This window comes from Canis aureus, chromosome 23, assembly GCF_053574225.1.
Source record: "Canis aureus isolate CA01 chromosome 23, VMU_Caureus_v.1.0, whole genome shotgun sequence".
Classification (NCBI taxonomy): domain Eukaryota; kingdom Metazoa; phylum Chordata; class Mammalia; order Carnivora; family Canidae; genus Canis; species Canis aureus.
In genome coordinates, this window is record NC_135633.1 from 5,601,866 (window position 1) to 5,627,221 (window position 25,356).

The window sequence follows — 25,356 nt, forward strand, 5'->3', positions numbered from 1 at the left end:
ATAGAAGAAATTTTTGAATAGAAGAAATTCTTATTTTCTCTATGTCCTTGCAATTCATCTTCAAGAAATACAGGAAGAGGAACTCATTACATCCACTATCAGTGCTACTTAGTAAGAGCCTACTATGTGCACTATAGTACTGTATACACATACACACACGTGTATATATTATACATGTTATACATGTATACATACACCTGTATACACACACACACACACACACACACATAATGAGTTAATCAGATCTTCAAAGAAGTCTCAATATTATTAGTCCATTTTACAGATGAACAAATGGACTCTGGGGGCTCAAGTAATTCTTCCCAAAATCATATAGTTAATTAGGGGCAGAACCACAAGTTTCTAAATGAGCATATAGGACGCCAGAGTTTACCTCTTAATCTCAATACTGTATTGTTGTCAGCAGTAGTCTAACTCTATTTATTTTACATTCTAGATAACATTTATCACTATGCTTTTAACATAAAAAAGACAGAACAAAAACGACTCACACTTTCATTGCCCATAAGAAGCATATTCTTTTACTTTTTAAAAAATTCAGCTTTAATAATTTCATACAATAAAATTGTCCCATTTTAAGTGTACTATCGCTGAGTTTTGATACCTGGCTTAGAAGTTGATTAGAAAAAGCAGAAGTGGCTTCAAATATTAGGTCTATCACTTTCTAGCTTTGTGGCTATAGTAAAGAATCAAAGATATTGTAAGCATGTTTGCTCATCCTTAGAATGATGCAAATAATACCTATTTCATAGCCATTACTAAGCACAGTTTATGGCAAAGAGAAGTGGGATACCAAAATAATATTTCTGTAGACATTTGTTTGTGTGTCCCCAGAAGTTAGCAAAAGTTTAATGATCCCTGGAGAGACATTTTTAGGCACCAGGACAAACCTGATGATTGATTGATTGCTCCAATCAAGAAGACTATTAATTGAAGTGCTTAATTAATTTAGCAAAGGAGTTAAACAACGCTAAATGTTATGGAAAGGAGGCAGAGCAGGAATCCTGTTTTCAGTGTCATGGTTCTGCTCCCTAAGCATCAGGACTTCCTTTTCTTTCCTGTGTCTCACTTTATAAGCCATCCCTTCTTTTGTTTTCTTCCTTATGGGAAGAAGGGATTTTGTCAGGGTTGGCTCTTATGGAGAGTTACATTTTCCCCGTGCGATGGCAACTTTCTCCCTATCCCAACTCTTCTGTGCTTTTCAGACCTCCTTGACATGCCCACGGGAGATATATTTTAATCAAATCTTCCAATTGCCAAGTGTTTACTAATAAAATAGTTACTGGGTATTGCTATTTTATTTTGGGTCAGCAGATCAAATACAGGGTGTGTTTCTTTAGTATGAGTATGTCCTATACTTTGAAACGTGCTTATATTAAAAAAAAATACTTGTTATTTATCTGAAATTCAGATTTAACTGGATATCCTTTATATTTCTTTGTTAAATCTAGTAAACAGCTCTATATCTAACTCAGAATTCTTACTCTATTTTTTAACATTGTCTGTATATGGCTAATTTCTTAGGTGGCCTGTAGACCGGTTTAACATCTTAATGGCTCTCATTTATTAATAAATTATCTGAAATCATTTTATATTTGACTGAGAGCCATGATTTTACCTTTTGAAAAATTACAAGTCAACAGCTTATATTGATCTGTTTATTCACTGGTGCAAATTATTTCCCCTGAGTTCTGATATATTGTTCTTGTTCAGTATTAATTATTCCTGTTTAACAGTTAATTTTAATGGAAAGTTTAATGAAAACACACTGCAATGTCAAAATTGTACTCGTTTCATGTTAAAACAAGATGGTAGTACTGTTTCTATGATAATACAATATTCAAATATTCATAACTTTTTAATATACCTAGATCATTTCAAAATCATGCACATTTTGAAAACATTGGCCTAGATAGAATTCCAGTAGGTTTTAATCCCACTGAAAAAAAATTAATACTCTTAGAAAACAGTTATAAAATAATTCTCAGAAAGACAATTTCAGTTTTCATTTTGAAAAAAGAGTGGGAAAACATAGTAATTCTTTATTCTTAATAAAAGTCAGAGAAAAACTAAATTTTACTCTTAGACAAATTACATTTCATTTACAACAAGTTAAGCCAGAAAAATCATCCAAGGTAGTAAAATGTATAAAATGCATTTTAATGTCTTTAAACACTCTGGCTACATGTGAGAGCACTTTGCTTTGAGAGTCTGTAAAAGTTTTCTATTTTTCTATTAAGAAAAGGTTTTGAGAGGTGCCTGGGTGGCTCAGTTGGTTAAGCATCTGCCTTTGGCTCAGGTCATGATCCTGGGTCCCGGGACCACCCTCAGCTGGTCTCCCTCCTCAGTGGACCTTGCTTCTCTTTCTCCGTCTCCCTTTACCCCTTTCCCTGGCTCATGCTCTCTTTCTCTCTCTCTCTCTCTCTCTCTTTCTCTCTCTGTACTCTCTCAAATAATAAATAAAATCTTAAAAAAAAGAACTACTTAAAAAAAAAAAAACAACAGAGGTTTTGATAGATTTACCACTTTGCTAACAAAGGAGGAAAAAGTGTAAATCACAGGGGAAAAAAGTGCTTATGAACAAAATTAGATCAAAACGAGTTTCCTGCCTTTAAAAATCTGTCCATCATTATGTTTAATAATATTTATCTATGAACTTACTAAATACTTTAGGTATTAAAAACTTTTTTGGCATAAATAATACATACATTTTTTTTCTTTCAGTGAACAAAAGACATAATGATCAAATAATGATAACAATAAATTCTAAGATATAATATAGGAAGTATTTTAATAACTTTTTCAGAATCAGACTTGATGTGTTCTTAAATATTCAGATTATCAAATCAAGGTAATTGAATACTTTACAGGCGCTAAAGAAATAAGGAATGTTCTCTTTTTAATTGGAAAATCAATTATCATGTCCTATGGAAAAGAAGTGCTATTCTAACCTGTATGTGCTGTGCATGCTTGTTATACACCACACACGTTCTTATATAGTTGGAAAACATTTTGCAGTGAGAAAAGTTACCACTGTTAAAACCTGTGGTTAGCATGTCAAGGTGCTGGAATCACAGGTAATTTCTATTTTCTTTCTTTTCATTTTTCGTGTTGTATGCATCATTATCTTTTTTGCTTTCTCCGTGTGTAGCACTCTGTTGTAGAACTATGCCACGGGTGCTTCTCCATTTCCCTCTTGATGGACATTTGCAGTGTTTTCACTTTGGTATACTTATGAAAAGGTTGTTGTAAACATTAATATTCATGTACACAAGCAATCATTCTCTTGAATATTTACTGAGGAGGAGTAGTATCACTTAGGTACTGGATACATGTAAATTTAATTTTATTATAACATCGAAAGAATTGTCTTGAGTGTTTGCACCATTTTACACTCCCACCTGCAATGTATAAAAATCTGTTACTCTATATCTTCGTCAACACTTGGATTGTTAAACACCTTATTTAAAAAAAAAAAAAAAAGATTTTATTTATTTTTTTGAGAGGGGGAGAAAGAGCACAAGTGATGTCAGGGCAGGGGAGGGGGAAGGACAAAGGGAGAGGGAGGAGCAGACTAGACTCTCCACTGAGAAGGGAGCCCAGTGTTTGATCCCAGGACCCTGAGACCATGACCTGAGCCAAAGGCAGATGTTTAATCAACTGAGCCACCTGGGCACCCCTGTAATATTTTTTTTTTTTGTTTATTTGTTTATAGATCAAAAGACAGAAACTTTTAATTCTATTTTGTGTCAGGGAAGTCTATTGAGTTTCTTTTAGATTTTATTTTAATTCCAGTTAGTGAACATACAGTGTAATATTAGTTTCGGCTGTACAGTAAAGTGTTTCAACACTTCCCTACATCACTCAGTGCTCATCACAAGCACCCTCCTTCATCCCCATCACCTATTCACCCATCCCCTGCACTCACCTCTCCTCTGGTAACCATCAGGTTGTTAAGAGTCTGTTTCTTGGCCTGTCTCCCTCTCTCTGCCTCCACCCCTTTGTCCGTTTGATTTGTTTCTTAAATTCCACATATGAATGAAATCAGATGGCATTTGTCTTTTTCTAACTGACTTCTTTCACTCAGCATTATACTCTCTAGCTCCATCCATGTCATGGCAAATGGCAGGATTTCATTCTTTTTATGGCTAAGTAATATTCCATTGTATAGATATATCACATCTTTATCCATTCATCTATCAATGGGCACTTAGGCTGCTTCCATAATTTGGCTATTATAAATAGTGCTGCTATAAATATAGGGGTGCATCTATATCTATCTATCCCTAGAAAAGGTTATTCTTCATACAGCAGTATTATGAGCCTATGGTACATTAGGGACTGGACTAGATGGCTCTTACCAAAAACTAAAAGCAATAAGGAATCCTCATCCCAAAAGCATGCATGATGCTTATTTAAAATGAAATTAGATAATTAAGAATAAAAGGCCCCTTGAAATTCTGACCTTAAGCAAAAATTGAAACTAGGACCTTCTATGACTATGTTGAGAATCATCTTGTTCTTTGCAACCATGGGGCTGCCGTTGCTGAAAGATTTGTAATACTTTAAATGTTAGCCATTCTGGGAGATATGTAACAGTATTTTCCTATGATTTTAGTTTGCATTTTCTTGGTGACTTGAAGAGCTTGGTACATTATTATATGCTTCATGGCCATTTGGATATATTTTATGAAGTACTTGTTGAAGTCTTTTGCTTTTCATTGTATTAAGCTATTTGACTTTTTGTTATTGTCAAAATATTTGTATTTGGAAAATATAGGTTTTTGTTGGATATCTATATTGAAAAGATTTCATATGATTGTGAATTTCATTTGTTTAATGGTATCATTTGGTGAGTACAAGTTTTAAATTTACAGGTATGCATATATATATATATTTAAACTCTATAAATTTACCATATATATAGACATTTACATCACACATATACATGTTATATATATATGCACATACACACATGCATTAATGGAGAGACTATTAACGTGTGTTGTTTAAGAGATTTTTCTTATATCAAATAACAAAGACATTCATCAATGTTTTCTTCTAGAATCTAAATATTTTTTACTTTCACATTTATATCTATATTCCATTTTAGATTAATTTTTTGACATAGTGTGAGTTAAGGGTTCACTTCTTTCGATATGGATAGCCAATTGCTTCAGCCTGGTTAATTAAGTAGATCTTATTTTCATAACAAACTAAATTTATTTGAAAATAAACAAATAGGATACTACACACACACACACACACACACACACATTTGATCTTATATATTCTATTCTGTCCCATTGGACCCTTTGTGCCTCACATTAATCCCTCACCATATTAATAATCACAGCTTTTTGATATATCTTAAAATGTGGCAGTTTCAATCTCCAGGTTTTTCTTTATTTCAAGATTATACTTCTATATCATTAGTAGAACCAAATTGTTGATAACTTCAAAAGATTGTATTGGGTTATCGATTAAGATTGTGCTGGACTTACACATAAAAATGGAGCAAATTTTTATCTCGACTAAAGAATCTATCAATTAATAAATATCCTTCCATTTATTTAGGGCTTAAAAAAATAATTTCAGAAAATTTATGTAGTGTTTTATTAGCACTTTTGCATATTTTTGTTGAATTCATTTCTAAGTATTTGATGTTTTTAAGGTCACTGTAACTGGTTTTGACCTATTTTCAAATTTGTATTTGGTAGTATATTGAATTATAATACATTTTTATAATATTTTGTGACTAGGGACCTTGCTCCATAAATTCACTAATTATGATTATTGTTGCAGATTCCTCAGGATTTTCAAAACGAAGTATGTCAAATGTGAATCCAAATATTTGCTTTTTTTTTTGCATGTTTATATCTTTTATTTTTCTTTCTTTTTATACAGAGCTGTCTAGTACATCTAGTAAAATGTTGAAATGAGATCATAGTGGATATCTTTCTCTTATGGTGACCGAAGGAATTCATAAGCTTAATATTTTACCATTAAATATGATGCCAGTTTTTTTTTTTTAATTTTCTGTGAATACACTTTACCAGATTGAGGGGTTCACCTGTATTTATAATTTACTGAAAAATTTTATATAAATGAGTATTAAATCATAGTAAGTGCTTTTCCTAAATCTATTGAGGTGATCCTCTATGGGGTGCCTGAGTGACTTAGTTAAGCCATTGACTTGATTTCATCTCAGATCATGATTTTGTAGTCATGGGACTGAGCCCTGCCTCGGGCTCTACGGTCTGCTTGTCTCTCTCCCTCTGTTCCTCCCCGTCCACTAAATAAATAAATAAATAAATAAATAAATAAATAAATATTCCTCCTTTATTTGCTAATATGATAAATTACATTGATTTTCAGTTGTTAAAACTTTCATTCACTTTGGTTATTCATGGTTATGTATTACCCTTTTGATATGTTGCTGGTTTGATTTTCTAATACTTTGTTTAGACTTTTTGTGTTTATATTCATGAGTAATATTGGACAGTAGTTTTCTTCTCATGTCAGGTTTTATATTAGGATTATGTTGGCCTCAAAAAAATTGATTTGAGAAGTGATTCCACCTTTTTATTATCTAAAACATTTTGTTTAAGACTGATAATATTTCCCCTGAGCATATTTGATGGAATTCACCAATGAGATTATTTAAGAATAGAGTTATCTTTATGGAAGATATTCAATTATTTAATTTTAATTATCTTAATTTTCTATTATCTTTTCTCTGATTTAATAAGTTGTGTTTTTCAAAGACTGTTAACTTCATATGTCATCTATATTGTTATAAAAATTACTTGATCTATATCTCTGCTGTAATTTTGGTTTGTTCTTAATGTGGGTAATTAATACTATTTTCTTTCTTTTGCTCATTCTTGTTGGGACTTTATCAATTTTGCACACTAGTATAGCTAACTTAAAGTTATATATTATAGAAATTCTTCAATAGCTCCTTTTGTTGTTTAAATTATCAATAGTCTTTTATTTTTTAATATTCTTATTCCTCACAGGCTTTTTATGTTTTCAGTAATGATTGTTCTTCCTATAATTTCCTACTTCCTTGTATATTCATTTTAATCATCCTTAAGAATTTTCTTCAGTATTTCTTAAACATAAGGAATACTATTGGTAAAGTATTTTTGCTGCATCTTGTCTTTAATAACATTTATTACCTTATCAATCTCTTTGAGTTGATTTTGAATACCTACAAAGATCTAATTGCTTCTGCAGTTTAATAGAAAAGAGAAAAAAAAGATACAAGTAACGTAACAATGATAGAAAGCCATTTCCATTGACAGTAAACACACCAGGATGTGAATTTAACAGCTAGAAAAAAATTACTCAAGACTTGCTAAAAGAGTAAATTTTGCATTCCCCTTTACTCCTCCTAATTGAGTAAATCTTGTTCACTCGGACCTATATTTTATCAAAAATATTTTATGATATAAAGGCCTACATCTTTCTGTGAAAATAAGGGAGAAACAATTCTCAATTTGAACTTTAGACACTGGAAGGAAGCCTATGCCAAAAAATTTTCCCCTTTGGGTAACAATCATGTTACTAAGGCTGTGCTCTGCCTCACTTGGTGAAAATAGAAGAAGAAAAAAAAAAGGCCATCAAATATCTTTTTGCTCCACAAAATTGTCATTTACAACAGATAGCTTCACAAATAATTTCTAAAAAAAAAAAAAAATCATCACTATTTTATGACATTTTTAATGCATGTTTTCTAATTCTACTGAAAAAGAAAAATAAAACAGAAACAAACAAACAGAACACCTGGCCCTGACTGTTGTCAGCTTGGTGTCAGCTAGCTCTAATGACTATTCCATACCAAACATGATTAATGCCACTGAATACAACATAAGACATGGTCATTATCTGATGGTAATGGAAGGAGATAAAATGAAGACCACATTGTAATTATGTCAGAACACAGACAAAAGGTAGGAACGAAACCACAGACATGAGCAAAAGTTCACTTCGATCAAACGATAGTGACTACGGCATCTTTTTCAATTTTGTCTTTGGTTCTGCTCTTTACCTCTCACCTGCCAAGTAAAAAACCATTTAGATACCTGATTAAATAATTTGTCACAAGTCCGATCCACTAAGAACCCTTCCTTATTACCTTTAAATGAGATCCTCACACTTCACTTGAGGGGTATTGACATTATCAATGAGATATCTTCTCTGAGAGATCTAATGTCAGATGAGGGTTTCTTTCTTTCTTTCTTTCTTTCTTTCTTTCTTTCTTTCTTTCTTTCTTTCTTTCTTTCTTTCTTTCTTTCTTTCTTTCTTTCTTTCTTTCTTTCTTTCTTTCTTTCTTTCTTTCTTTCTTTCTTTCTTTCTTTCTTTCTTTCTTTCTTCTTTATTTCCATTTTCTTTAAATTTTAAATTGGTGAAACAGATTTCCTTAATAAAAGATAGGAGAGCAAAATCAATTTTAAAATTAAAAACTTTCCAATTTGTGTTAGAATTCCCTCTCTCGTTTCCAAGAGACATGAATATGAGAGTTCTGTTTCCAGTGCCATGGAGTAGGTTCCTAACATATAATTCTCCCAAAATGAATGACTATAAATCCTGAGCAAAATACAAAATGTCTCTGGAGGATGAACAAAAGCAGTGAGATTTGGGTGGTGAGTCAAAACTTGGAATAGGGATTGTGGCACTGGGTGAGTACCTCAATTTTCTAGATTTAGCTTGAAGGGCAACTGCATTTGCAGCACAAGACAGCTATACCTCTGATAAAAAAAACTCATCCTTCTGGCCCTAAAAGCAGGGGAAGAGAGCTCAGACAATCACAACTATTATGTGTATAAACGAATTCTGTGTCTATACTTTATGCTATTGACAGGCTGATTCCTCAACATGCATGTGTTAGTCTCCAAGGAGCTTGCAATTAAGACCAAAAGAACTAAGAGATTGAAAATGTTGTTCTACACAGACAAGACAGAGGACAGTCTGAGTGTAACCTGATGAAACAAAAACATCAACACTTTTTGGAGAAATATAACAGAACCAAGAATCTCAACAACATAGCATAAAACATGTCTAGAAACTGTGATTAATAAGTATTAATCACATTAATACTTTGTAGAGACCCTGAACTCAGTTAAGTTTCTCTGAAAAGTTTTTTGTTGCTGTGCTTTTTGGTTTTGCTATGTTTTTATTCACTGGGACTTTATTTTGCTGGACTCAAATTCCAGTCTCTATCCCACTTATGCAAGGAAACATCCAAAATCTTTGCTCAGTTCTTTCACCTTGCAATTACTGTCTTTACCCAACACTCAGAAGTATCTTCCATGCTTGTGTAGTTCAGCGTTCAGGTAAGCATTTGAAAAGGTTTAGTACAGATTCTGAAGCTTACTCTCCCTGCAACTCTCTCCTTTCTGGGCCTATATTTTATGATTTTTGTGCCGAAAATCTTCTGAAGTATCTAGCCAGTAAATATCAAGCTTTCGATATCTTTACTCTCAGACAAAAAGCCACAGATATTTAAATCTCATCCAATGTCATTCTCATCTTCAAATATTGACTTTCTTCTAGTTTCTGCCTAATTTAGGTAGATCTACAGTTCCATTGTTTTGTTTTGTTTAAATAACATCTTGCAAAGCTTCACAATTTTTTTTTTTTTTTTTTTTTTTTTTTTTGGTGACAGGTAATCCAACCCCACAATTCTTGGATGCTGAATTCCCATTGCTCAACTTTTTATACCATTACTTCATTTCATTTGACATAATTTTGCCTATGTATGGATAGGCAGAAACTTAACAGGGTCTTTCCAAATAAGGTGTATAGAGGAAAGAACAATAGAGAACTAGGTAGGAGATCAAACTACATTCAATAATTTTAATAGAAATTGTTTATCGTATATTTATGTATTCAGCATTTATATATATATATATAATACATTTATACATACTCTCAGATTCTTATTGAATAATGCAGAGCATCAACAAATTATTTACCTGTGGCTCAAACAACATCAACTTTTTTTTCCTCTTTTTAAAATTTTAATTGTTGTCCTTGGTTTCCCGTCTCCAAAACTGTGGTACATTTCAGAGTTGATCTTGGAAAATAAAAATTTATAATTTCATGGTAGTCACTACGGCAAAGCAGATCTGTAGATAGGAGTTGGGAGGGAGAATAAAAAACAGAGGAAAAAAGAAAAAGTGTTGCTAATTCTAGATTTTAGCAGCTTCTGAACATTACTTGTGATCATTTCCTTGTGGTTTTCCAAAGACCGTTTAAAACGGGGGCTGGCCATATATGGGATATAAGAAATAGTGAGAAGGACCATAAGGGAAAGAGGGGAAACTGAATGGGGAAAAATTAGAGAGGATGACAAAGCATGAGAGGCTTTTTTTTTTTTTTTTTTTTTTTACTGAAATTCACTCTGGGAAACAAAGGGTTGCAGAAGAAGCTGTGAGTGAGGGGGCAGGGTAACTGGGTTATGGGCATGTGATGTGGTGAGGACTGGGTGGTATTATACTATATATTGGCAAATTGAATTTAAATTAAAAAAATTAATTAAAAATTTAAAAAAATTAAAAGGGGGTTGAGGCAGGAGGGATTGTGTGTGTGTGTGTGTGTGTGTGTGTGTGAAAAATGGAGGTTATATTACTTTTAGCTCGATGGACATGATATGCCAGTACTTATTTCCAGAAACAATCATGTACAAAAAATCTATGCTAGTGAACACAGCTCTAAGACCACATATAGGAATTTATGATACCTGCTGATGCATTTCAGTGCCCAGTGGGTCAAACTGAATGACCTGAGCTTTGGCCTTTATAAATTCAATAGAAGGAAAAATTGTTCTACAAATAATCTAAGTCTCTTTTTATAAGAGAATATAAAAATAATATCTCTGCTCTCTGAAGCTTTACTGTGTTCTCTGCAGATATGATAATACCAGGTCCAGCTAAGTTTCTACAAGTACAAGGGGAAATAAATGGTGTCCTTACATAAATCCAAACATCACACAGCTCATGACCAAAGAAGTCAAACATAGGTAGCCATTCTGTCCTTTCTATTTATTATTTATGATCAATACCTAAAGTCCACAGAAATCTAGGATCCATGTTAAAAAAAAGTTCTATAAAAATAGGATATTAAGAAAAACTGTTAATGGGCCCCTGGGTGTCTCAGTTGGTTAAGTGTCTGACTTTGGCTCAGGTCACAATCCCAGGGTCTTAGGATGGAGCCTCGCATCAGGCTCCTTGTTCAGCAGGGAGCCCACTTCTCCCTCTCCCTCTGCCTGCCTGCCCCTCCCTCTGTGTGTGCTTGCTCTCTCTCTTTCTCTCTCTCTCTCCCTGTCAATAAATAAATAAATTATTTTAAATGTTAAAATAACTCCTCAACCAGTAAAGATTTGTTTAATATGAAAAATCAAACATTAGCAGACAATGACCTAAGCATAAAAACACCATTGATCTTTTTCTGGTAGGGAGCATCTGAAATGATTACCAGTGGTTCCCATCTCGTAGTGTCCATTCCCTTCGGTGTATACTCCCCTCTCATTACATGTGGACACAACCTAGTGACTTCTAACCAATAAGATATGGTACCAGTAATGAGATGTCAATTCTGAGATTAAGTCACCATAAAACTGGCTTCTTGTATCTCTCTCTCTCTCTCTCTCTCTCTCTCTCTCTCTCTATCTCTCTGTCTCCCTTATTCTCTCCCTGGAAGTCTCCACTCTGGAACTAATAGGCTAATACATTGTTAGCTACTCTATGGAAAGACAGATATCTTCTATGAAACATATATTTAGCCAATAACCTATAGGAACCTAAGGACCAACAATAGCCAAGTGAGTAAACTTGGTGACTCTTTCCATCGTCACACTTTGAGACTATCATAGCTCAGGCTGACACGGCAGCTGCAGCTTTGTGAGTGATCCTATGAGAATTACAGCTAAGCTGCACCCAGATTTCTGACCCTGAGAAACCATGAGGTGATAAATGTTGTTTTAGGCTACTACATTTTGAGGTATTTGCTATATAGCAAAATACCGTCTTCTCAAGCATCCCTAAGAGATTACTTAGTTTAACATTATAATTATTGTAACTATCAAGGTAACCTCATTTCTATTACATTAGCAGTTGATCCCCCTCCCCCTTTTTTCAAGTCTTTATTTAAATTGTAGTTAGTTAGCATACAGCACTACACATACTTACTAAAGAACTAGAACTTTCCAAGACCCGTAAGGAACTCTCCACAAGCATAGCACCTGCCATGGTGAATCTTTTATTCTAATAGTGAGTTCAGACAATTGTAATAGCAGGTGATATGTTGCAGCGGTGATGCCAGATGAATCTCTCCCTTTGATGAAAGACTGAGGAGTTCAAAGTTTATAATCAAGACACAGTCAATGAAGAGAGTTCTGTCAATTCGGAAACAACAATTTGATATTGTAACATGAAGAAAGCAAGAAGTGACCTTAAGATGAGAAAACAAGTTATCAAACGTGGGTAATTTAGACAATAAAAATGCATAGAAATCATCTGATCTTGGGCAGTCAAAAAAGATATTCTTTAATTTCCTTGTTTTTGAAAAAAAAGGTAGTTTTGATAAGTCAACTTCAGGGGGTTATGAGGAAGTCTCAAAGAAATCACAGATGTCTAAATATTCTCAGCAATATATTTATTACAAACATATTGATTACATTACTTGTCACCTGTTATACTAAAAAGAAACTAAGATACAACCAACTGTTGCAATAACTATATTTTATTAACACATATCTTTGAATGCCACAGGCTACCACCTCCAGGTGTGTGGATATTGTGGTGACCAAGATACATTTTTAAATAAATATTTTATGGGACACCCGGGAGACTCAGTGATTGTCTGCCTTCAGCCCAGGGTGTGATCCTGGGGTCCTGGGATCGAGTCCTACGTCGGGCTCCCTGCATGGAGCCTGCTTCTCCCTCTGCCTGTGTCTCTACTCCTCTCTCTCTCTCTCTCTCTCTCTCTCTTTCTGTCTCTCATGAATAAATAATAAAAATAAATAAAACAAATATTTTATCTTACCAAAATCTTGGTCAAGATCAATACAAAGTAAATGTTATCCCACACATTTTGTATATGAGGAGCTAAGACTTGGATTGATCAAGTGAATTGACTAATGTTATGCATCAAATATGAGATACGAGTTTTCAACCCAGATTTGAATGAGTCCATAGATCATTATAAAGAGCATTTTTCAAGTAAGCTTCCTGAGGTGAGAAACTTTATATAGCTTGATCAACACTGTATCCACCTGGAGGTGGTGGCCCATGGCACCCAGCATGCATTATGTTAATTAGATGACAGTTATGTCACCTTTGTTTCCTCAGATATAACTGCATGTAACCATGTTTATTTTATATTGTTCTTGCTCATCATTTGACATTTAGTTGATATGTAATAAACTATATTATACTTTATTTTATTTTGTTATCCCTTAAGGATCCGTTTACCAAGTGCCTTTCTAGTTTTGTAGTGCGGCATCTTGGCCAAGGCTTATAGCCAAGCATAGAGAAACCTAGTGCCAGGAGTGTTTCAAGCACAAATCCCTTCAGAATCAGTCCTGCTACGAAGGCTTGAAGAATTCCAGAATGTACCTGCATTGCTCTGAATCCACTATGTTTCTCAAGATTTTGTGATGTACAGGGTGGATACATCTGCTCCATTATTCAACTGGCAAAATCTTACTCAATATCAAGTTGCTGCTTAAGGAGCTACCTTTAGGGAACCGTTCTGTGTACCTCCTTTTCATCCAAAACTAGGTTATATTCCCCCTCTGCAGCATCTCCTTCATGCTCCAAAGGAACTCCTAGCCCCCCTCTGCCGTGTAGATGTCATGGCTCTGTGTCTCTCTGAACAGTGGACAGCATCCCCCCACCCCCCCCCCAATTCGGTGTACTCTATACTCTCCGTGAATTCTGTTTCAAAAGCACAGGCTTTGAGTTTTAATCCTGTCTCTGAAACCCTGTGTCAACTGGCAACATCACTAAACCTTTTTAGAGCTCAGTGTTTCCACTCATAAGACGAGGGTAACAATGATAGAGCCCTTCTGTGACAATTACTCGAAATTAGATTAGTGGGATACCTAACACAAGGTCTTGGAGATATCGAATAAATTAAAGATGCTGATACCGTCATGGCCATCATCACATGAATGCATAAGAGCTAAGGAGGATGCGGACGGTGGTAGATGATGGCGACTGTCGTGGTTCAGTTTCTTGCTTGTTAGCTCTGTCATCCAACAAGTGACTTATCCGATGTAAGCTTGTCTCCCCACCAACTAAGTGGTGGGAAATTCTAATAGTACGTACCTTCTAAACTTGGCATTAGAATTAAATGAAATAATACATGGCAAACTTCTAGGACTGTACTAACTGTTCAAAAAAAGAGAAATACAAATTATTATGAAGGTGATATATTGTATAAGATACTTGCTTGCCCTCGGCTTTTTATTAACCCAAATGTTACCTGTCACAAACAGCCATTTTCAGAAAAACTATCCCTTGCATTTTTAGTAAAGCCTTATGCCTTAAATGACAAAGTTTTAATGGCATTTTCTTATTCTTTTCACTTCCAAAAAATGGTTAAAAGTAAAGCAAGCTTATAACAAATACTTATTTCACAATAAACCTTTGCAAACCACTGAACTCACAATAGACACCTAATAAAGAAAAATATAACCACTGTTTCTTCTGAGCAGTTGGTTATGCCTCGCAGCATTTGCTTGTTACACCTCTTTAGTGTCCTCTAGTCTATGATGTTTTACCAGATTTTTCATATTTTTTTATGACCTTGACAGTTTTGAAGTATACCTGTCAGATAGTTTGAATAATGTCCCTAGCTTAGGATTGCCTGATGTTTTCTCAAAATCAAACTATGGCTATGGGGTTTTGGGAAAGAATAACATAGATATGAAGTGACACTTTATTCACATCATGTGAGAGGATCAAAGATTTATCACAGGTAACATGGATTATTTACTGATTATTTGTTAAAATCATGTCAGCCAGATTTCTCCAATGTAAAGTCACTATTCTCTTTCATACTCTATTTCATGAGTTGGTAAGTCCAGTCCACACTCAAGAGGAGGGAAATTAGGCTCCACCATCTGCATGGGTGCGTATCTGCGTTTATGCTTTGGGAAGCTTCTGTAAGGAAGATTTATTCCTTCTCCACCCTTTGTGCCCTCAATTATTTATTTATATAAATAAATGTTCATACTTATTTTGTTCTTTGGTTATAATCCAATTTATCTTTTTTTTTCTTTGGTTATTCAAATTTTTCCAGTGTTGACTATTGAGAGCTCTTTTAGATTTCCTCTGTATCCTCAAGGACTGTGAGAAAAAAAAATTCTGTTGTCTAAGCCTTCAGCCTGTGATATTTTTGTCATGGCAGCCCAAGCAGACAAATCCGTTTCTCCATAGAACCTAACTGACTCCTCTTTATGATGGTTCAAGAGCAGTAGTTCTTAAACTTTGAGACTCAGAAGCTTCTCTGAGAATCTGGTAAATCTCATAAACATTCTACTAGAAGAAAAATGCACTTATACATTCTAAAATTCTACCCAAAAAACCCCAAAAGTCACAGATGTTCAAACTCTCTGAAACCTTTCCGTGGATACCCTGTAATTAATGTGGGTACCCCGAGCAAGGCATAGGCTCTTTCTTAAAAACAAACAACCATAAAGAAAACCAAAACCTACCTTAGTTGGAGTCATTTGGGTACTTGGAGTTTTTCTAGATGGCTCCCACAAAGTAAGTAATGGTGTGATTCATATATCTGTACTAAAAGAGAAGTATGCATATAGCTTTTGTTTGCATCTGTGTACTCTTTATATATTTATATCTGTTAGCTTCAAACACAGACGAGAAGTGAAAAAGGAATGGTGGAAGGATTCAGTTCAGATGTCTGTACAGTGACAAATTGAGTTTCCTAGAGCAGCTCATGGATTAAATAGCTGCTGTGATGTCTGGTCTCTCTCAGCTGCTGTTTTAATCAAATCCTTAGATGCTGAGGCATAGCAGGGACCACGTGGCCGAGTGTGAGCTCTAGCTGAATGTCCCCACTTTGGGAAGTGATACAGATTCATTCCTCTGGCAAGAGCATTATCTTTGCCCTCAAGTTGACTATGATTATCATTTTCTAGGACCAGACCCACTTAACATTTTAATAGGCCACTGCCTATGTCTTCAAGAGCAACTGTGAAGATCAGTGGGATGGCATTTCTGAACCACACCGAGCTCCTGGAATGAAGGGAGGTCTATAAATGAAAGGTGATGACTTCATTACTATAAAGGTGTCTTTGGAGAGCTCCACATGTACAAGCGGAGGAATCATGCCGGCCTGTGGCTTTTCATTTTCTCACTGTAGAGTGTTTCCTTACTGGGTATAATATGCACATGACAAATTTGAAAACCACACAGCAAACCAGGATTGCCAGATGAATACAGCAGGCCCCCTCTTATCCAAGAGGGATGTTTCCAAGATGCCCAGTAGATGCCTGAAATTGCAGATAGTACTAAAACCTATATAGGGTTTTTTATTTCCTACACATACATACCCATGCTAAAGCTCATAGATTAGGCACAGTAAGTCATTAACAACGACTAATAATAAAATAGAACAATTGTAACAAAATAGTATAATAAAATTTAGGTGAGTGTGGTCTCTTGCTTTCAAAATATTCTATTGTACCGTATTCACTCTTCTTCTGATGAGGATATAAGGTGATAAAATGCCTGCATGATCAGATGAAGCGAGGTGAATGAAATAGGCATGTGACAATAGTGTTAGGCCACGACTGACCTTCTGACCCTATATCAGAAGGAGGATCCTTTGCTTCCAGACTGTGGTTGACAGGGGGCCCCTGAAACCACAGGAAGCAAAACCTCAGATAAGGGAGACACTACGGTATGGCCCCACCATTAGATATACGCTGCATCAGGTTTGTATCATAAATTAATCATGGATATCTCCTCCATTAGGGAAATGTGAGGTTTGTTTGTTTGTTTTTAATGGATACACACAGTTAATTAGAAGACAACACATTGATTACGTATTGACAAGGCAATTTTCTCTACAGTGAGTCTCACATTCTGTGTTGCAGCTAGCCTCTTTGAGATTTTTTTTTTTTTTTTTTTTTTTTGCCACCTCAAGTCATTCTTTGGGGTTTTTAATCTTTTCCCAAAGCAATCTTTAAAGAATTCTTTTTGAATAAAACAAGCCTGACTAAATAAGTACTTAAAAGGGAAAGGTTCAAGAAACCGTATTTCTAATAGTGTCTAAGATTTGGGCTTAGCTATATTTAAATGGCTTTAAAACCTTTCTCTCATCACTACTGAAGCACATTCTTCACTTCAGTGAATTGGACCATCAAGCATGAGTGAAAGAGGCCAACTGACCATTGACTAGTAAAAGAAATTTGTTTAGTAGTTTAGTGTTTTAAAACATATTTGTTTGTGCCTTTAGGAAATACTCCTTATCTTTATCCTTTTGTTTGCTCTCATTCAAATGTCTACCATTTTCTGGCATTTTGATTGATTTTGGGCATAGAAAAATAAGTATGCATCCTACAAAGAGAGAAACCTCTCTCATACCCCGGTTATATATCAGCTATGTAATTAATTGGGGAATACAAGAATGGATATTTTATATATCATGAAATTCCCAGTATCTGGAGTAATTCTTGGCACTTAAAAGATTTTTAAAGGTCAAATATTGAATCCTGCAAATTACTAATGCAATAATCTGACGTAGAGCAGAATTGATTTTTTTTTTTTTTGTGAGCAAAACTGGTTTTATATTTTACTGCTTTAAAGAGGACCACTAATTTTTTTAATGTTTCAAGTTTTTATTTAGTTAGTTACCATATAGTATAATATTAGTTTGAGGAGTAGAATTTAGTGATTCATTGTTTACACATAACACCCAGTGCTCATTACAACAAATGCTAAAGGGGACCACCACTGAGAAGATCTTAATAGCATCTCAGAGGAAGGAGGGGAAAAGTTGGCTCTTATGATGGCTTTGGAGTATGGTTTAGGTAGACCTTTCGCTATGAGGGTGGGATGACAAGTTTGATAAGCATTGGGCAAAGTTCATGATACAGTTTAGGAGGGGTGAACACAGCAAAGTGATTTCTAGCAAGTCTTCCAGAGTAAACAGTCATTTGATGAGCTTTCAAATGTCCTACGAAGGAGGAATTTGCCTACCTGAATCATCTGTTGTTCAGATAAATTTGTTTACCTAAGTTCCTGAAAGAAACAAGTTATTTGTAAGTCAATCTTCCAATGTTTTGGACTCTTAAAACCATGTTAATGTTGATAATAAGCTGTGTGGGTATAAATGGATTTAGTTCTCAAAAGACGTAGGTGCCCAGTAAAATTGAACCTAAGCTGCTAGCTTTTCGAGGTCAATCATACTATGTGATGTGTAAAAGGCAGTTGGGAAAAGTAGAAACAGACAATATGGAAGTTGTGGAAGGAAATGAAATTTAGTGCATTTAAGAAAATAGATGTAAATCATGACTATGCAAGAAAACTTAATGACGGTGTATCTGACTTTTGAATGGAAACCGTGTTTACTCAGAGCCTTTTCTTCTCGTTTTGCCAAAGCACATCTAGCATTCCTTGCCTATGCGCCTCAACTCTGCCCATATCTCTCCAGAACCTGCTACCATCTTGGCTACCAACAAGCTGCTCCTTAAGTCGGCTTGTTCTGCCTACTTTCACTAAAGGCTTTGTCCTAAAAGACTAAACGTCACTTATAATTTTAAAAGATAATAACAACATCACTAAAATAAAAAACTCAAGGGCAAGGGCTCATGCCAGTAGGCATCCTGATGTAAATACAAACTATCACCAGTGAAACTGACTCAGACAAGGTAATTAATCTCTGAGCTTCAGTTTTCTTATTTTAAAAGTGTGGATATCAACTTAAAAAAATAAACAAAAACAAAGATTAAGGGTTTTTTTGTGTTGTTGTTTTTTTTTTTAAGATTTTATTTCTTTATTCATGAGAGAGAGAGAGAGAGAGAGAAAGAGAGAGGAACAGACTCCATGCGGGGAGCCTGACATGGGACTCGATCCCGAGACTCCAGGATCATACCCTGGGCTGAAGGCAGCGCTAAACTGCTGAGCCACCCAGGCTGCCTTGAAGATTACGTTTTTAATGCAAAATCCCCTTTAGATAAATATTTTGTGTTCTTTTACTTAGCAAATATATTGATTGTAAAAAAAAAAATTAGCATAAAAATACAAATTGAAGCTCAAGATGTAAAGTTGATAAATAGATGACTGGTTTGATCTGTGCAAGAAGACTATTTCTGTGAGAGAAGACAGGGAAAGTGAGGAGTGCTCTTTCTAAAGGGGTAGTGTTGGATGGGGTGGAAAAAGGTAGAAGGCAAACATAAAGAAATGAAAGGAGGAAATAGCTCAACAAGTGATAGAAGAGTAGGGACAAGGTGGAAAACTTTTAATAAAAGCATTATATATAACAGAGACAGAGGCCACATGGTCAAGTCTTTGGGGCCTCAAAATATGTCATTTCTTCACTCATCTGGAGAATGTGTCAAGTCTAATTCGCTAGACAACTCACAGGGGAAAATTCCCCATTGCTTTACCAGGTAGTCTCATCCTGATGGTTGCATACTCTGGTGTAGCTGTCACTCAGCACTTTCTAAAAAAGGCAGTCAGCAGCTTTGGGACACTTTTTTTTTTCCACTTATTTATTTATTTTTTTAGCACTGTTAGCCCGCATTTCACTTTAAAGGGATTTTGGAATGTAAACAATTTTTTTTGAAATTCTGCATCAATATTATGAATTACTGAGTATACATTTGCATTGATTACAAAAATAGCCAAATTAAAGACATGAAATGTCCTTTTTAAAAGGCACAGGTGGCATAATAAACAGCTATTAATCAAGGTGACCGAGAGCGCCAATTGGCATTCTTCCAATCAGCCGAGGCCATCTGCAACCCTTTAGATATCATTGTTTAGTATCAGATCCCAACTTATTGTTTTAAAAATGAATGTTTCACATGTTGTCTTGCTGTCACCAGGTTGCTACTTTCCAACAGTTTCCAACAGGCACAGCTGTTTCTTGTTACCAATCACAAGGAATATATGTTGAGGATTCATTTTAAGTAGATATTGAATCCAATAGCTTCACAATTGCTTAGCTTCATATCTTCAGAGAACACTCTACCTAGTTCTGGATTTTCTAAATTTTGTAAATTGACCCATTAGTCTTCAAATCCAGATTGGGTTTGCTTCCCAGCAAATAATGAAATTTTAGCTCTAAAGGGTTATTTGAAGAACTATTAGAGAAAATAAAACATGACTAGAATCCCCTTCTACAAATCCCTTTAAGAGTTTTCTCCTTATCTTTGCTTCCATCATCTCTTCTGTTGCATTATATTCTAGGAATAAGTACAACCTACTCTAACTACAAAAGTTTAGAAAGAAGAAAATAGGTTTAAAAAAGTCTTAAAATAATCATCAATCTTTAAAATTAAAGCTCAAATGGGTGGTTTATTACTAACTTGATTTCCCCTTTTCTTTCACAGAAGGAGGAAATAACCTTCCTAAATATACAGTGATAACTTGCAAGGTTTTTAGTTCAAATAAACCCATCACTGTGGCTGCTATGTCAGGATAATCAGCTACATGTGGAATTATAGAGGTGTGCCCATTTAAAACTTGATATATACTCCCCAAACACCTTCTCTAAATTCTGTATTACATTATCGGCAAGCAGTAGTGTTTGCCAGTACCCATTTGCCCTTCTCCTAACCACAAGCTACCAATTCTCTTAAACATGGCGCATCTGATTATTAAAAAAAAAACCTGATGATTTATTTTATGTTTTTAATAATCAGTGAGTGTACTTTTCAATATATATACTATCCATTTGAATTTATTTTCAGTTGAATCATCTATTTTATATTTATGTGTATATACCTAATGTTCTCACTAAACTTTCATTAAGAAGTTAAGATTTATTGTCTCTGTTTTATCACATTAGGAGTCAAAGTATTTTTTAATATAGTGTATGAAAAATATGCATTTATTACTGGCTACTTACCAAAAGAATACAAAAACACTAATTTTAAATGGCATATGAACCCCTATGTTTATTGCAGTATTATTTACATTAGCCAAATTATGAAAGTAACCCAAGTGCCCATAAAGATGAATGGATAAAGAGGATGTGGGTGTATATATATATATTATTTATAAAAATCCTTGGACTTTATATTTATTATATAAAATGTTATGTAATCTTTGACTTTATATTTATAATATATAATAATATAATATGTTTTACATAATATATATGTATATATGCGTGTGTGTATATATATATTTTATATATATATGTATGTATATGTATTATGTATATATATTATTCTTCTGTAGAAAAGAATCCTTGCTATTTGCAACAACATGGATGGAGCTAGAGAGTATAATGCTAAGTGAAATAAATCAGTCAGAAGAGGACAAATACCATATGATTTCACTCATGTGGAAGTAAGAAACAAAACAAACAAAGGAATAAAAACTTGAGAGACAAACCAAGAAATAGACTCTTAACTATATAAAACAAACTGATGATTACCAGAGGGGAGATGGTTGGGCGGATGGGTGAAATGGGTGATGGGGATTAAAGAGAAGCACACTTAACATGATAAGCACTGAGTAATGTATAGAATTGTTGAATCACTCTATTGTACACCAGAAACTAATATATCACTTTATGTTAACTATAGTGGAATTAAAATTAAAAACTTAATAATTTTTTTAAATAGGCATGTAATAAAAGAACAAATGAACAGAAGTTCTATTATTAGTTTAATTCAAAATCACCTCTAAATTTTATAGGAAGCACTATTACTTGACTCTTAAAAACATATTATTTGTGATTTTTGTCAATATATATATTTTTTTGCAGAGCAATGATCATGTGCTTTATTTAAGTTTAAACACAAAAAAAGTCACACTGTGCATTAAAACATATTATAGACAATAAGGATCTGACATCAAGATGTCCACTTTTTTGTTATTGTTGTATAAAGAATGGTATGATGACTGGAGAAGACAAATTTCTGCTTGTGTCGTTCTGTTTCTTTTTCATGGTCAAAGGCAAGGCAAAACATCAAGGAGCAGTCAAAAGAATAAAATTCTTTTTTAAACTTATTTTAAATTTAAGTAGAGTTGACACACAATATTACATTAGTTTCAGGTATACAACATAGTGATTCTATTTCTCTACATGTTATACGATACTCACCAAAAATGTATCTACCATCTGTCACCACACAACTCCATTAAAATATCACTGACTATATTCCCTATGCTGTACCTTTTATTTCTGTGAATTATTCATCCCATAACTGAAAAGCTAGATCCCCTTTATCTTTTCTGCCATTTCCCCACCCCTTCTCTCTGGCAACCCTCAGTGTGTTCTCTATATTTAGAGGTCTGACTTTTATTTGTTTATTTATTCATTTATTTTGTGTCTTAGAACCCATATGAGTGAATTCATATGGCATTAAGACAATAAAAATCTTAAATCCAACTTATAGTGCTTTGCACTTCTGCTCTCAGAGCTTAAATGAGATGGGACTAATTTTGGTAGCTTGTACAGGGTAGGATAAAAATTATAACACCACTACTAAAAATTTTTTTTTTACGAGATCTTTTTTTTTTAAGATTTATTTATTTATTTATGATAGAGATAGACACAGAGAGAGAGAGAGGCAGAGACACATAGGAGGAGGGAGAAGCAGGCTCCATGCTGGGAGCCCGATGTGGGAATCGATCCAGGGACTCCAGGATCATGCCCTGGGCCAAAGGCAAGCACTAAACCGCTGAGCCACCCAGGGATCCCTACCACTACTAAAATTTAAACAAAAGTTTAAAGACTGTTGGATTGGTTATGAGATTCCATAATTCCCAAAGAAATTCTTAAATGAATAAGTTGAGTTTAAATAAATACAGGCACGATAGGAAATGGCTCCTGAAATAAGTGGCTGTGACTCTAAATTGTTTTTAAATGATGTGATTAAAATAATTGTCCTGAAAATTTCAGAAGGTTCACATTATTTTATCTATATGTAATCACTTGATAATTAGTGTGATAGGAAAATTCTTCTTCTATAATCAACCCTTGAATTCTCAGTTCCTCTTACTAGTAGTACACATTGCATCCCATAGTGATGGTTCGTAGGAAGGCAAGAATCATCAGAATCAAAATAAAGTTCGATCTGGCTGGCTGAATTTCACTGGGTTTTATTGGTCCAGGGAAAATCTCATGTTTGATAAAAATTTATGCACCACTCTCAGCCAAAACAGAGGGCTATTTTCCAATGTTTATAAACTCCACAATTATGATATTTCCCCATGTCTCTACCCACTGTTTCTAACTAGTCCTCCTATATAACTGAACACTGTTCCCTTTTATTTAAGATGATTTATCTCGTCCTTCAATGTTTCTATAATGCCGAGGCACTTTTTTTTGCCTTGTGTTTACCCACATGGAGAAGAATTTACCTACTTTAGATTCTCTCTTTTGCTTTTAGGGGCAGATCTAGATTTACAGACCTGAAGTTTTACAACTTCTTAAGTTTCTTTAAGAAAAGGAATACAATATCATGGCTACGAAAGAAAACATACAAATAATTATGTAAAATGAAAACAAATGATCTAATCTTAAAAATCTGACAAGTGACAAAACCATTACAATATCCAGGAAAACAGCATAATATTTCATCAATAAAGTACCTGCTAAATCTCATACTGTTCACATTGATTCACTGGTAAATACAAATAGGAACTTTTTCCAGGAACACTTTGCTTCACTTGAGGTCATTTCACTCCACCATGGTAATTTTGCCAGCTTTTTATCTAGAATCACTTGACTTCCTCAGAATAAGTTGTAGTCAAAGACTTTAAGATATGATCCAACTCACTGGGATGTATGAAACAGTTTCACACAGAGGTGAACCCATTGCAGGAAGTACAGGATTTCAGGATAAATTTACAGGATAAATTTGATTTCATGATATTTCCATTAAAGACAAAAAAGTATTTTTATAATTATATATTTTTCATCATTGGATAGACTCCTAGCAGAGAGGAGCTTCCGTATTAACTGGATCACCATGTGAATTGAATCCTCTGCTCAAAAGTCTGTACTCTGGATGATTATGGAATTTTCCATGCACCAGCTTTTCTTTCTGTCCATTTCAAACACTATTCCTCTTTCTGACTTCATATTCCCTGTTTTCAGAATATAGACTCATATCTCTACCAGACCTCTCAACCTGCACCTTCAGGTCATGATACCAAATAAGTTGACACAGTGACCAGTGGAGTTCTGGTCCCATCTCCATTTCTCAGCTCAGACCAGTCCTGCAGGTTCCCTATGTCTTTAGTTATTTAAGTGTAAGATGAAAAGACTAGTCTAACTGTTCTTTAATGTAAGTCATGCTAGTATTAAAATTTCTAAAAAAAAAAAAATGGGAAGAGGAAAATTATTAGGGGACCAGCAAGCAGTTATTTAGCCAAATTAGATATAGTGAGACAGAAAGAAAACAGGCAAGAGGGAAGGGCATTAGAAAAAGGGAAAAAAAAAAAAAAAAAAAAGGAATGCACATAAGCAGCTGAACAAAGGTTGGGGCAGAGGCATGAGTTCATATGTGATGACCCAAAGATAAAGGATAGTTAAAGATATAAGATGAAAAAAAAAATTAAAAAAAAAAGATATAAGATGAAAAAGGTAGAGCTAGCAATTTCAAGGGGAAACGGATTGGATAGCAGTAGGACAAGGCAAATGAGAAGGCCTGGGATCTCTAACTAAATCTGAAAGTAAGAATAGCAAATTACCCCAGAATAAATGGCAATATTTTCATATGAGGAAAAGATGCCAAGGTCAACAATCAAGGCATGCTATCCAGAAGGTATGATAGCAGACACAGATGAAAGCCCAGTAACATTCCAAGCCCTAAGAGCTTCCATTTGTGTCTATGGAGTTCTGATGAACAATCAGAATGTGAGCACCCAGAGCACACAGGGTCAAGTTATGTACAGTGACGGATGCTATAGTCAGCATTGGAAAAAATCTGTCAGTAGACAAACTGGGGATTATGAGTAAGGTTTCATTCTTTGGAAAAATGGATGCAAAATGCAACCGAAACCCAGTACAAGTATCATCTGGAGACTGAGCCTCAAGAGTCCTATCTATAAAACAGTAAGAAAAGCACAAATCAACCAATGACATGTTAGACATTATCATTGAACATATTGA

At 34.5% G+C, this 25,356-nt stretch overlaps 1 long non-coding RNA gene across 1 annotated transcript in view; it reads left to right on the top strand.

The window, feature by feature from the left end:
• LOC144295238 (uncharacterized) overlaps positions 1-16,673 on the top strand; it is a 111,506-nt gene extending 94,833 nt beyond the window's left edge. Inside the window, exon 4 of the long non-coding RNA XR_013362578.1 lies at positions 16,193-16,673. This is a non-coding gene — a long non-coding RNA (uncharacterized LOC144295238). The remainder of the gene's footprint in view (positions 1-16,192) is intronic.
• The last annotated feature ends 8,683 nt before the right edge of the window (positions 16,674-25,356 follow it).